This window comes from Apus apus, chromosome 2 (genome assembly GCF_020740795.1).
Source record: "Apus apus isolate bApuApu2 chromosome 2, bApuApu2.pri.cur, whole genome shotgun sequence".
Lineage (NCBI taxonomy): Eukaryota > Metazoa > Chordata > Aves > Apodiformes > Apodidae > Apus > Apus apus.
The window spans coordinates 122,414,791-122,430,035 of record NC_067283.1 but is presented as its reverse complement, the minus strand read 5'-3'; the positions used below and the strand labels follow the sequence as shown (position 1 = coordinate 122,430,035).

The 15,245-nt window shown below is 41.2% G+C and overlaps 1 protein-coding gene across 6 annotated transcripts in view; it reads right to left on the bottom strand.

Moving 5' to 3' along the window:
- The window catches only part of SULF1 (sulfatase 1), a 125,860-nt gene extending 114,057 nt beyond the window's left edge, over window positions 1–11,803 (bottom strand). For 3 of the 6 annotated variants that reach the window (XM_051609346.1, XM_051609340.1, XM_051609345.1), the window contains exons 1-2: window positions 11,591–11,803; window positions 10,281–10,371 (exon numbers count right to left, since the gene is read on the bottom strand). The gene's annotated coding sequence lies outside the window, so the exon portion shown is untranslated. The remainder of the gene's footprint in view (window positions 1–10,280; window positions 10,372–11,590) is intronic. The other 3 variants (XM_051609341.1, XM_051609342.1, XM_051609344.1) reach the window with 1 other exon arrangement.
- Between the last annotated feature and the right edge of the window lie 3,442 nt (window positions 11,804–15,245).

The following is a 15,245-nucleotide window of genomic DNA, read 5'->3' as shown; positions in this document are numbered from 1 at the left end:
ACTATGTGATTGCATTTTATGAGGTGAGTAAGTGGCTTGATTAAACTGAGAACAGAACCAAAATGAAATTTGAGAGTAAAGAATGGTTGGTTCTTTCTTCACTACACAATCAGCTCTCACACTGTCTCTGCACATTGTAGTGTCTCTCATAACAAAGGTCCATGGAGCACAATTTGTTGTGGGATTAAAAAGAAGAAGACATCTCGAATTGCAAAACTGTGCAATGGGTGCTGCTGGGACTGAAGGCAAAAGAGTAGTTCAGATCCAGCTCTTCTCTCAAAAGTGTGACAACTGAAGACCACAGCAAAGTTTTCCATGAAAAGCAGCAGTGTCCTGAGAACACAGATCCTGCTCTCTCTGAAATACTTCCACAGGGAGACTGACAAAGCATTTTGAAGCCAGCACAGCAAGGAGAAGCAATAGCCCCCTCACTAGATGAGAACATTCTGTCTCACTCAGTGTATGCTATAGCAGGGGCAAAAGATGCCCAGGTAAAGATGAAAAACATGACAACATTTCTAGGTTTTTGCAGAAACAATGTAATCATTGTTCATAAAATGCAAACGGAGGGATGCTTTACATTTTTTCCTAATGTCAATAAAGAAGTTGCTTGAGAGAAACCCAGTAACCAAACTGAGATTTGCTCCTGAGGTTTGTTAATTTCTGGCAAAGGACTAGCAAAACCATCACCAGCAAAATAGAATTAGAAACATGAGAGAGAAAGGCTTAACACATTAATATCATTGCCACAAGCTATTAATTTCTCTCTGAAAATCCAGTCTAAAAATTTCGTTCAAGAAAGATGATTGCCCAGAGCAGGGAAAGTAAACATGAACTAGGGTAATTCTTTCTGGTTAAGCTGGAAAGGCTGCGGCTAAGATACTTCCCACTTGACCTTCATCAAGGAAAAAGTCAAAAAAGGCCAATGTGTTTAAGCAGGGCACCGGATGGAACAGAACAAAACTTCCTATGAAAAAAGATTAAGTTCACATTCTTTCAGGTTTTGTTAAAACTACACCACATCACTCTACACTTTCATTTAAAGCAGTTTCTCAACAGCATTGAACACTAGATCTTGAAGTAGGAAAATCAAAAGATAAAAGCATAAATGGAAAACAGTTCAGGTACTTTATAAAAAATGGGAAAGAAATACAAAGGACACATAAAAATCAGCAAAAGAAAAATAATACCTTTTGCCTTTGCAAATTACATCATATGGGGCACCCATCCTGTGTACTTCCATGTACATATACTTTAAGCTGAACAGTTCTCAGGACATATGTGGCTTTAACAATATAGAAAATTTTTGTTTTACATGGAACTTCTAAAGAAAAAAGAATTTTCTTCCAGCAGTACAAAAAGTAAGATTGATATTAAGTTCACTAGGTATGTAATTTCCAAACTGCTAAGAAAACAGATTACATCTTCTTGAACACTACCACATCCCCATGTCCATTACAGCAAATATAGGCATTGTACAATAGAATATGATCCATAGTGGAAGTCCTAGAAATGTTGATTGTGCCATACTAAGCTCAGGATTTTTCCTGGAAGAAAAGATAAGTATACTTTGAGCAGATTTTTATGTGGAGGTATCGATAGATATGTGCAAGAAGTACACTAAAACACCACTGAGAGAGGGAGAGAATGTATTTTATTTGCATCCCCCACTTGCCAAATCGTGTCTGCTTTCCTTTGGGAGATGTATCAGTCATGATTCAAGTGCATACTCTGTATGTTTTACAAGTTGCCTATTTACTCAGACTCATTTGTGATGTATGTATCCATGCTGTCAGAATGGCAGTTTATTGCCCACCTTAATTTTCATCCTCCATTGCTCGGTAACATTCTTTCTATTAAGTGTAGATGTCAATTATTCATGAATCATGACAAAGAGCTTCTTCAAACAATGAGTGACCCATGCAGAACTTTGAAGATAAGGGCTGAGGCATGGACTCCTCATTTCATACCAGATGGGACTCAGCAAGCTGTCTGGAAGAGAGGGGTAAGGGATTCTTGGAGACCTGCTCTGCCCTGTGTTAGGCTGTCATCCAAACTATCTGCAACACTTTTTCTAAAGATCAGATTGACAGTAAGTTATGACTTCAAAAAAACCCAGACCCATAAATACATGCTTCACTGAGATCAATTCCAAAGTGAAAAGCCCAGTATACTCCTCTGTTACAGACAGGGGGAAAGTGGAAGTTCTGGCCACTAAAAGTAGTAGGATACAAATTCAATACACTGATACATGTCTGTGTCTCTTTTCCACTGTCATGGTAGCACTGGTGTCACAGTTCAGCATCTGCAGCAAATGTAGAATAGCTAAATCACTGTTACTCATTATCTGAACTGTACCTGACTGAAGGTCCAATGTTTTTGTGGCAAATTAAAAAAATTTGCTCTGCATTGGAGCTCTTGAGGTGTGAGCATGCGCTCCATTAGCAATATCCACCAGAGGAGTGAAGCAGACAGGTCAGAGCAGTAGCATCACTCATCCTAACTGGAGCTGATGATGCTCATGTCAAAGACCTCAGTAAACAGTGCAGTCTATGTAGAAAACAGCTTTATTCAAAGCAATCTTGAACCAATACCCAAAGGAAGAACCAGCAGAAAGTCAGCAGTGAGGTAGACATGACCACAGAGTGCACTCACCACACAGGGATGCTCTCAAGCTCCTCAGCACATATTTTTCTCCAATAATCCCTTGGGTTTCTGACAAAGATCAAGGATTCTTACACAGCACACAAAAGGAGCAATAAACAAAGCACGCATGGTCTTCTCACACTGCTCATGCTGCTCAGCTGCCAGAAAGAGCAGTGGATTCTCCAGATCTACATACAAGGTAGAGAGGGTTCCTCAAAATGGGCAAGGTCAGGATATGGTTGCACCATGTCACTTGCCCAAGACAGTGTGGACCTCAGTTCTAGCTAACCATGCCCTATTTTTAATTGGCTTTTCTAGCCTATGTTGGCAACCATTCTTCTTTCTAATGGATTCACAGGATTTGATAGGTTTCTCTTTTATGTTAAAGGTACCCATGGTACCCAAGAATAAAGTAAGTATCTGTGAAGCAGATCTATTTCTTGAGATATGGTTATAGTGCATATCAAACCTTCCATAAGGTTCTGAGGTACAAAAAGGTGCAAAATTTGTGGAGGATAAAAGTTTGCAGAGCAATTTAGTGAAAGAGAAAATTGGATGTAAGCTGCATAAGGTGGAAAATATCTAAAAAAGAATTTACCTGTTTGAACACATTTTGATGGCTGCTCATCTTTCTATGTTGAACCATTTGTTATCTTTTTGAAGCTTTATGATCCCTGACCATATACCCCTTAAAGACTCTTCATTTTACCATTTCTCACACCAGAGAATCCATGCTTTAGAGGATACCAAGCAGAAAGAAACAAAAAAATGACTAACTTAGTGGAATGCTGCACTTAGGAGTTGAGTTGCAGAGCAGTGGAGCCCAGGAAGTCTTCCTCTGTGAGCCTATATTCCAGCAATGGATTGAAGTTTTCAGTGAGATAAGAAATGCCAACCCTCTACCAATATAGAGATAAAAGAAACTACTGGAATGCCTGGCAGATAAACTTGGGTTAACTTCAGAACATTTTTATTGATCTAACTGTGGTAATGGTCTCCCTAAATCCACACAATGGTGGCCAAGCAGATAGTGTTACAGTCTCAGTTCATAAATTTGCTTTAGGTGTAAAATAGATCCCAACAAGGTAAATTCATGTGGGCTTTACTAGACACACATTCAGAAATTAGGGTAGTCCAGCTATTGCCTTCAACAAAATAGTGGGGAATGGCACCAAGGGAATCTTTGCTAAAAATGACTACAAAGATTGGCTTAATGCATACTTCTCTATTGCTGACAGGTTACCAAAACCCAAATATTATTCTAAAATCTACTATTGTTAACATTTTTGTTGTCCTTGGAAAAAGTAATAGGGAGAAGGTATTCTCAGTTGATTATTTACATCTTGTTCAGTTTATTATTGCACTGCTGTTCTCTAATTTGTGAGTGGCATGCCCTGAGGCAGCTGAGTCAGTGGGAGATAATTCGCAAAAGATTTAGCAGTTACATCCAAAACCACTGCATCTTTTACAGTTCTGTCTGTCTCCCATTCTTTGTCCAATATCATACCCTTGTAAGATCATCCATTATTCCTCATTACAGCTTTAGTGCTTGCAGGCACCACCACCATCTCTGATCTCCTTCAGTTTTATCTGTCCCATGAGCCTCTGAGACACTCCTTCAGGTAACAGCAGTGGGTGATTTCTAAAACATTTTCCAGTAACTTATATAATTTAGAAAAAGAAGAATATGCACTTTTCTTGTTGGCATAACCCAGCACTGAAAAGGATGGCACTTTAGGTGAGTACAGTTCCATTTCTACAGTCAGCACCTCAACTGCATTTAATCTAAAATGAGCATCTTAGTCTCTTCACATGAATCACAGTACCTGCTGCTCAATGAAAGACCTGCTTCATGCTTTCTTCTGTGTAAAGTACAGAATATATCTTAAAGGGCTATGTAGGAATTGCATCACAGCTGTTCAAATACAGACAATGTTTATCCATGGCATTGCTCATCTGTGGGCTAACCAAGAAACTTAAGATAATATCAAGTCCCTCAAGTCTAAGCTCCTTAACAATGCTTGTAAAGCAAGAGGGTAAACTCCATCCTTACATGAGCAACTGAAAGAGGCAGGTGCTTTTGAGGGTTTCCAAGAAGAAATCCTGCCTGCCTAACCACAATGCCTGGAGGCCTTCTGAGGGACTACCTTCATTGATCAGAGAGAGGACATGTCTTTAGGTAGCTGCCATATAAGTATGTAAGACTCAGGGACACCTCGAGTATCTTGGCTATGCAAACTGGATCACAGCCTCAGAATTTCATTCACCTTTTTAAAGCAGCAGCTAGGCAGGCACCTTTGTTTTTGTTTTGTTTTGTTTTGTTTTTTTCTACCCACACTCTTTATTAGCTTCTCTCCAAAGCCCATTTGTTGATGTAAAAAGTCAGAAACAGTAAATGGAACCTTTCCATATTCTGAGTGACACTGCAGCAACTGTCTCCATAAAAACGGGTGAACATTCATTGAAAGTGTGCACATGTAGCTCTCTGCTCATGGCAATGCTGGCACAGTTGCAAATGTCTAACATCACGCCCTCTCCTGCAGACACACTCAGTGCCCTGGTTTGCAGGGTGGAGTGTCACCAGGCAGTGATCTTACAGCTCACGTCACTCTAAAGGGATGGCCACGTTTTCCCCCCTCACCACAAGACAACAGCTCCAGCTGCTTCCCTTGCACCGTGTGAAGCTTCTGTCCACTGGTTGAGCTGAATCATCTCACCAGGCAGGCAGCCTACTCAGCTTCCTGCTGTGCTGGTGAGCTCACTCGGCGTGCCAGGAGATGAGCCAAGAGACAAACCTGGCATGAGGGAGGAGATGGGAACACACAGCTGGAGGCAGAGAATGGGAGGATCGAGGATGGGTTTCTCCAGGGCAGCAAGCTCTTTCACCAGCTGAGTGGAATTAAGGCGCCTCACCCTCCATTGCAACAAAACCTCTTTAACAAAATGGGACTTATCAGACAAATTATCAGAAATTTTGAGGGGAGCTGATTATGGTAAACCTCAGGAAAAACAAGTTGTTTTTTTTTTTAGTTGCCAGGCTTAAAATACACAAACTCACCTCATTCACAAAGGCTGTATACATTTATGTAGTGAAATTTGGGATTTCCATTAGTTTCCTTCATGTTTCTGGAGCTGCACGCAAGTCAGCTTCCTCAGCAACCAGGAGGATTAATTAAAAAAAAAACAAACCACAACAAACCAACCCAAAAAACGAAACAGAAGGGAGATACCTGAACTTCTCATGTTATATCTTGCCTCTAACAATTTAAGCTTTGCTAAGAAGCCAAATATCACCAGACTAGTGATAAAAGTCAGGAAAATTGGCAGATCTGCAGACATTTATGGGCTTGGTAACACATTTTTCTGGTTTTAAGTGAAAACAGGCAAAACAGTGCACATGCTAGAATAACAAACATCTTGGCACATAGCAATTACAATTCTGGAACCAACCACTATTCTGTTTTTATGGATGCTTTTGAGAAAAACAGTCCCTATATTCAGCTCCCTGATACATTTATTCTCCAGCACTCTAGTGCCAAAGGCTTTCCCATCTTCTCAGTGGGCTTTCCAAATAGAGTTCACCTCCTGTGAAGCACCACAAAAATACAGCTGCTGTGGAGCAGATCTTCTCCTTGCTACAACGGGTTAGAGTCACATCACAGAGAAATGGCAACATGCAGTTTCATAATTAAACTCAGCATCAGGAGATATTTTTTTTTAGAACATAAAATTATTGACTTTCTGTGTTTTGTTTCCATTTAGCAACTCCATTCAATATTCTCTGCGTAATCTAGTGCTGATCTACAAACCAGCCTGGATATCCATGGTAACAGATCTAGAAATCTCCCAGAATATAATGGTGGTCTCATCACACTGGCCTGTCATAAAATTGGTGAAAATCAGTAACTTTTGGTTACTGGAGTAACTTGCTGGAGTTCCAGCAATTCTATCCACTTTGCAGGGAGCTATAAAAAGTTAAATGTAGAATTATAGTCAATTGTAATATAAATTTTACTACAAAATAAATAGGAATGAAATTTTAAGAAAGTCATGGTGAAATCTTGGGTGAAAAGGTCAACTATTACAAAAATGCTTCACTGTAACCAAATCACCATTGATGGTTAAGGCTGGGGAGGCTCAGAGTTCCAGGATTAACAAAGCACACACAGTAACAAAGGCTTACCAAACCTTTTAAGCAGATTCTGAAAGTGGGAATTAAAGTTCTGGGAAATCACTGATACCAGATCTACTGTGTGCAATGCATAAACCAGAAGGTTAAACAAGCACTAGTTATCTCAGAAAATACAAGTCTTAAGATACCAAAAATTAAAAAGAATTAACTTTCACTGGTTAACAATAACTTTTGAGCATGAACAAGCAATACTAAAGCAAAAATCTTGCAGGGGATCTCAGAAGGGATCTGCTGACATAACTGAAATATGCTAAAATAATTCAGCTAAAAAGTGACTGGCTTGGCAGTTAATATATTACTGTGTTGCATTCTGAGGTGACACTGGTGAAGTCTTTCCTTGCTGGTAGAGTGTCCTCTACAAGCACATGACAGTGCTGAACGCGCCCTAGTTGGTAAGAACAACACTCTGATCATATGGAAATGGTGAATTAGTGTTGGAGCAAGAAAAAGTGAAAGACAAAAAAAAAAATGAGGGAGGCAGTGAAGAATTTTATGCTGCTGGTTCATCTGGGAAAGCAGAGCGATGATTTAGGACTTATTAAAGGGAGAAGAAGCAGGCTGACTTTCTGCCAGTACTGGGGCAGAGCAAAGGGGATTGTATCGTCTCCCATTCACTTCTCCCTCTGCTTTTCACACATGTCACTGCACAGGGACAAGGTCTACAGGTAACTGCTGTGCAGGCACATTTGCAACTCAATGGAGTATTCACAATGTACATACACCACCAGCCATCTACTCCATCTGCAGCCTTACAGCAGCTCTACCTGTGATGGAGGTGATAGGAAAATCTGAGAAAGACAACTACTGGGTGACGTGTGTCACGTAGCTCTCTTGTGAGCTGTGCTATTCAGTACCTTCTCATTTAATGTAATCAAAATCCCCTAAAACAGCAGTTAAAATTTAAACAGGCATTCCGAAACACACTCTTGATCCCATTATCAGTGTCGTGGATGGGATTACAATGAGGGTGGTAATGACGGAAATTTTTTAGGAGAGATCTAGTAACAACAGCAGGAGTGGCCACTAATTGGATTCTTTCTGTGTCACTGCAGAGTTGTCACGGGACCCTCGTTCTCTGTTGAACAGTGCAGCTCTCGAGGCACTCAGAAAGGAGCTTTCTCAATTGTTGTTGCATCAGTCTGCCTTCCCACTCAAACACAAATCCCCCAAAGCCCTTTCTAAAGCTAAGGAAATCGTGGAACCCATGACTCCCATGACATGCGTGACAAGTGTCCAGCCTCTCCTGGGTAAGAATGAGTCCTGTCATTACACAAGGCTCAAACTCCTGATCCTGCATGAACAAACGTAACATTGAGTTCAACAAAGCTAGATAATAAACTACAAGCTGTCAAAATAGTCTGCAATAAAGTGTGATCTAGTCAGAACAGAATTTGCAAATCTTTAAAAAATATTTTTTTCCCTAGCTGTCTAACTTCCACTGAGTGTAGGTTTTATAATGGCTTCCACATTTGGAAACACTGTCCCCAGCATCACCAACATTTTTAATAAACTGTTTTTATCAGTTCCTGACAGGAATGAGAACTGTTAGAACAATTTTCACATTGATACCTGCCATCTCTAGAATCCTTCAGGATGCCTACATACATTTTTTTCCCTAATGACCTCTGATTTAACCTACTTTTTGAAGACGTATTTATATACTACTTGGAAATTCACCAAGGGTTTTGTTGGGTTTTATTTTGCAATGTGAAATTACACCAATCATAATTATTTTTTTCCCTCTGAAATTGAGACAAAAATCAATGAAAGGCCAAGGAGATGTGCCAAGCAGCAGAAATTGAAGTTGCATATTATGATGGAACATGCTCACCCACCTCGTTCAAAAGTGCTAAGAAGAGGAAGCCCCTGACAAGCAATAAACTGACACATAATTAAGACAATTCAGGGCAGAACATTTTCTGGCTGGAAAACATTTTCCTGGGCTCTGTTTAGCTGCTCAGAGCAGTGAGGAAAAAAAAGAAAAAGGTGACACTCTGAAAACAACTCTGTGAAGACACTCAGTATCCCACCTAGTCTTCACTAGCTGAGGGAAAAAGAAACACACCAGCTTTTGTGCAGTGCAGGTTCCCTCACATCACAAACACAGTTGATAGTACAGACATGCCTGGTATGTTCAGCATTCCGTATCAAGGAAAGATGAATTAGCCACAACAAAAACGTATTACAGCTTTCAAGCAGCAGCTCATGGATCTTTTTGCACCTCTGGAATTTTTCACCTTGAGCGTCTTGTGAATCTATTGAGGTTTGTATTGGTCTCAGATCTTTTCCTCAGATTATTTTTATCTCACTGTGAGGAACATCTTTGTGGGTTCTGAACACTTTTACAGCTGCTAGGATGCTAATGGGAACTTCATGTGTGTACCCAGTACAAGTGCTCTCAGGGAAAAAAAAGCCAATGTCAAAGGAAGGTATGTAGAAGTCACCATAAATATGTCTTTGAATGTTTACCATCTGGAACAGTAGATTACGTTTTGACAAGAAGTTGGACTGCCCTGTGGGCATTGTCTTTTAAACAGCCCCATCATTATAAAGGAAGGAAAAACATGATTTGCTGTTCCCAGTTTCTCAGCAAGATTTTCTGGCACTGCTAGAGAAACTAGTTTTTCTTTTTCTTTTTTTAAAATTTTCTTTCTTTTTTCTTTCTTTTTTTTTTTTTTTCCCCCCTAGTAAAACAATAACAAGCTGGGCATGTGTATTTAGCTATGCAGCTTCTTGAAAAAGATGTTTTCTTATAGATCATCTGATCTGTGATCTTAAGATATCCACAGAGAGGGCTGCAGTTCAGTCAGGCTGTGACAGCAGCAGGCTGTGCAGCTCACAATGCTGCACCTTAGCTTTGCTGGAAGGCTCTGTGCACCAAACCTGGCTCTTTTGGTTCCTCACAGGACAGACTGGGAAGAGTGAAGAGGAGAAACCCAATATACAAAGTTTTAACATAGGGTCACACTGAGGGTTTTCTTTGGGTTTGTTTTTCATTTTTAAGCTTGTAAAGGTTTCCATCACTTTTTACAATGAGAAAGATTGGGAGAGAACAAAACAAATGGTCAAATTTATTCACATAATAACCCGGTCTGGCCATGCAATCACATTAGGGATTTAGTTAATTCTCTGTTTAAAATTGCTGTGGGTCACTTCTGAAGACAAATTCTTACTGAAGAGTGTGTTTGAAAATGCAAGCTGAGAACAACCTGCAAAGGGGCCAAATAGCCTGCTTAAAAAAAAAAAAAAAAAAAAAAAAAAAAAAAAAAAAAAGGTTTGAGGCAAACATATATATGCAACCTGAACCATGGTTTTATGGGCATCGTTATACAGTTGAATGCCAAAATTACAAAGCAGCAGCTATAAATCCCCTTGCTTAGTCTAGTAAATAGACTTTATTTCAGAACACATTATACACAGTATTATTTATATAATATCTCACCTGAAAACGGTGAGGACACTTAGATTTCATTCACAAGTAGGAGGCCAATATCTCATAAGCACCACAGGTATGTGAGAGTTAGTGTGAAGATCTGTTATGGTGTGAAAGAAACAAATCATTGTGGCACTCTGCACAGGAAGACAGTATATATATATATATATACAGTAAATATTTTATATTTTAAAAAAATTAAAAAGGAAAATGAGCCATCCTCTACTTTCTCTATCTAGTTCATTTAAATGAGACCATCTTAATTCTCCAGTAAGCTAACATACTGTAATTAGTGATAACATTTCTGACTTCTCAGCTAATTCGATGGGCTTCCCTTGCTCTAGACATCAATGAGTGTAATAGAGCTATTAAATGAAAATTATAGCAGAGTACTTCCATAACTAATTTCTAATTACATTTCTGCCCCTCCTTTCCTAAACATAATTTTTTTGCTTACTTCTAATTAACACTTCAGATTGCTAGTTTAGAATCTACAAACATAGCGAGACTTTAATGATCCATTATAGTGATGCTACTTAGTTTTCAATGACTTGTAAAACTTTCACAAACAGATCTGCAAATGAATTACATCCATCTGCTCTGCTGCAGCTGCAAGAGCAGCATTACATCGTACGCTGCTTTTTCCTACTTTCCTAATTTTCTCTTAACTTTAAGCCCATGTGTAAGCCAAACCACCTCTATACTGATCATCAGAAGGCTAGCCAGGTCCCTATAAAGGAGTCTTCGAACTTAACAGACATCTCCAACACACTTTCAAAACACTCTGGTTTGCCTCCCAGCTGAACCCCAGACAGGCTGCACCACTGCTCAAGCATCCTCTTCAAAACCTAGGAAATACTCTGCCGCGGTTCCTTCCCCCCGCCCGACCACGCAGTTTCCACCGCTCTTTTGAAACCCGGAGGCATTTAAAACCCGCAGAAACAGCAACCAACATTATTCGGCTGCCGCTTCCCCCGTCCTGGAGGTCTGGGCACAGCACGTGTGTGCGGGAGCACAGAGCGATGCCTGCGGGAGAGGGGGAGAGGAGGCACCCGCGGCGCCCAGATGCACCGCTCCAGAGGAGATTTTCTAATCTACACCTTCAAAAGCGTGACCTTAGCTGCGTTAAGAGTGTTAGCTCTATGAAGACAGCCAAGCATCAGGCTACGCTCGCTGTTATCTGTCAGCCGTACAATAGCAGCATTGATAAGGCAGCAGCAACTGGCTTTGACAAGTGTGCTGTGCTAGCATTCCTCTGAAAACCATGAAGGAAAAAAGAAAGAGAGAGGGAGGGAGGCATGAGGTGCCTTTTACTTTACCTGAACAAAGTGTCGGGCTTTATTTTTCTCTCTGAGCTGCTGGAAACAATTCTTCCCTCTTCTCCCCCAAAGCTAGGTAGCTCTTCTTTCGCTTGCAGCTCACACTTAGGGAAGACCACACAGCTCCAGCAAGGCTGCCTCTCTCCCCTAATCCCCACTCAAGTGTGATGACACACACTAACCCCAACCATCTGTTGAAACACGTCCTCAAGCACTCAGCACAGTGGTGTGTCAAGACGGGCTGCCCAATCCAATCGCTGGGGCTGGGTGGCTCTTAAGGAGCTGGAGGCAGAGACAAGGGCAGAAACTATAGGGCTGAGAACTCTTTAGCAAAGTAACCTGAGATTTTGAGCAAGGGCTGCTATTGAAAAAAAGAGCAGAAGGGGGAGGTACTAGCGGGAAGGTAGAGGGAGTGGATTAGTCTGGTAGCCAGTTGTGTTACTTCTCACAACTCCTTGTATTCCCAAGGGACCACTGGGACCCCCTCACAGTGGGATGCACAGAAGCACAAGAGCACAATCTTTTTATGGCAGGTCTATTGAGCGCAATCTCCTCCGAGAGACGCTTTTCTAAAGGAGATAAAAGATGCAGTTTGAGATCCTGATAAAATGCTAATGTGGGAGTCGTTTGCACTGCAATGTGACATTTGCATCCCAAAATCCCAGCTCCTTACCGTGCCGTGATCACCCCGTGGCCGCCTCCAGCCTTGGGGGAATTTCGGCCGAGAGCGGAAAACCGAGGAGGGGAGAAGAGGGGAGATTCAAAAGACAAACATTTCTACTTCTGCACAGAAACCTACAAGTCCCTCCCGCGAGCCCTCTCTTCCCGGGAGTCGGTGTAAAACCTTGGGCTCCCCGCCGTGCCAAGCGCAGCACTCGCCGCCCACCCCGTGGCTGCTGCTGCCGCTGCGCCTTGCTGTGACAGCGCCGGCCGCCGCGCCGCGCACCCGCCCCGCGCCGGGCTCGGCACCGGGCAACCCGCACCAGACTCGGCACCCGGCATCCCGCACCAGACTCGGCACCGGGTTCCGCTCCGGATCCCCACACCCCAACGGTGCCAGTAGCCTGTTGCTTCCCCCTTTCCCCACCGCTTCCACCACCGCCGCGCCCCCTTGGACTTTCTTGCGGGATGCAGCCCGAAAGTTTAAGGGTCGCTGCCCTTCCCCTGGGGACCCGGGGCCCACCCCGAGGTAGGGGCTGAGGGCTTTGGGAAGTGCCTCGGCAGGTCTGGACTGTGGCTGGTCTGTACCTCAGTTTCTCTCGGCCACAAAGCAAGCATTATCACATCTTCCTCCCTCTCTGGGACACTGCCAGGAAAAATACTCTAATTTACAGAAGATGTCCGGGATGGATAGATAAGGGACACAGAAAAGCTGCTAAGTGCCAAAGAAACACTTCTTTCCTTTCCCTTCCCTGTAACTGGATAGCGTGGAAGAGAGACTTAAGATCTCCAGGGTTTTTACCTCATTACCAAGTGCCTGACTTGACACTTGCATTAATTCTACATTTCACATTATGACAGATGTTGTGCTTTCTTTGTGTTTTGGCACTAAAAGTTCCTCTGAAAGTGTTAACATCCAACTTGAGGAAAGGTTTGCAATTGTGAAAAGACATGCTCTACCCAGCTGTACGAAAGCCATATGAGAGTCTTGAAGTGTTGATTTGGTTTACTTGTTCTTCAATACCTTACACAAGGCTGTTTCTGAATCACTAGTGGCAAAGTGAATACTTCATAAAAAGTGAGATTAAAGAGCTGCAGTTTGTGCCTGGTTAGCTGTTTTCAGACCTGATCTGGAGAAGAAAGAAAAAAGAGGAGAACGTAGTCACAATTGCATTTGCTCAAATCCTTCCCCAAAGTGATTATCTCGTGCCTGTTCCAACCTATTAAACTGAAACTGCTTTCACAGATGTTGGGTATGCACTAAAGCACTGCCTCCTAATCTGCTAATTTCAGATAAATAAATGACTAAACAGTATTTTTGACAATAATATGTGATGAAGTAGGGATGCAACTACTGTCCCTGGGGTATCAGAAGATTCTTAACATCACCAGTTATGTCTTCAGGGCAAGGGCTTTGTTTGATTTTGTTTTATTCTTGCAGACTGTCGTCCGTAAACAGGTTGGATAACCTTACACACTCAGAAAGCCCTGGAGATATTAATAAACTCTTTTGTTTTCTCTTTAGCTGTACTTCTTAGTAGTATTGTGTTAGTAAGTCTGCATTAAAAATGTATAGTGATCAGAGATCTGGAATATCAAAAAGCTCCCAAAATTACGCTGTATCATCCTTTATACTGACCCATTGTCTGAAATGCAGCTCAGCTCATGATGGCTGTATTTCACTTTGGTGAGATGAGATGCAAACTCAACAGGGTTTAAACTCTAGATACTTCTAACCAACATGACCAACAGTTATGTGCTGTATAAATATTTTATTTCATGCTGTGTGTATTCTTATCCAATATTGTTTATTATATCTGTGTATAACTACACATAAACAGGATACTGAGCATTTGTATGATGTACAGGCCCAGTTCCCTGTTTTTTTATGCCTGTGTAAGTCAGGGATGCCTCTGCTGATGTCTGTCAGATCACAATAGTGTAAAATTGATGCGGTTAAAAGGACCCCTAATTGTGTGTTTCGTACACAGAGACACACGCACGTACACACTTATCATCAAAGACTCTTCAACAACTTGAAGTACAGACTTTAATCTTCAAAAAAAGTGTTAGCAATGGTCCTCAAACATTGCTCATGATCATAGTTTAACATAAAGCTACGGCTGATGTTACAGGATAATTTAGCTGCTACTCTTTGGACTGCAGCCAGATTTAGTTTGCTGTGACAGTTTATAGTAGACTTTTTGGCTGCTTCTCTATCCAGACTGGCATCTGCAAAGATTTTATGTTTTAAAGGTTGAAATGAAAGCTGTGCTGGAAGAGCTGTACCTGAAATACTGTTAAAATAATACATCATAAAACAGGTTCTCAAGTTGACTCTCAAACTTGTGAACTCCTGCTAAGATCAAACTGACCATGTTCTGATAAGACTTGCAACAAAGTGAATAATGATTTATGCAAGTGCCTCAAGACAATCCTAATATGCAAAAATAATTATAGTTAATTGTGATATTGAGAAATGATCGCTCCTGCTTTCTTCCCATAGTTAACATGCCCCTCACTTACTAGTTCAAATCAGTTTCCATGCTAGTCAGCAAGGGCTTTTAAGTCAGGACACTGAGCTTGACTTAGTATTGCCTTGATAAAACTCATCACCTTTCCTCCAGCACTGATGCTCTTGATGTGCGCCTGTGTGGATATATGTACACATTCACACATGTGCACTTCTGCTCAAGAACCCCACGTAATTCTCAACTTCAGCATTTTCAGCTCTCAGAAGTAAGTAAACGGGATTTTTCATGGTTTCTGTAGCAACCTGAGTCTATCTCCGCTGCCAGTTTGAATAGAATCTGTTTTTTACTTATTTAATTTTGCTTTTTTAATTAATTTATTTATTTTTATTTCCTTGAATCATTCTAAGTCTACCCAGAATTAAATTGGTTTTGAAGAGTTTATGTAGGAACAGGAGAAGTTCTAGAACACAGCTATGGATCCACAGACAAGTCCATGGTCAGATTCTAGCTTTTAATGTACA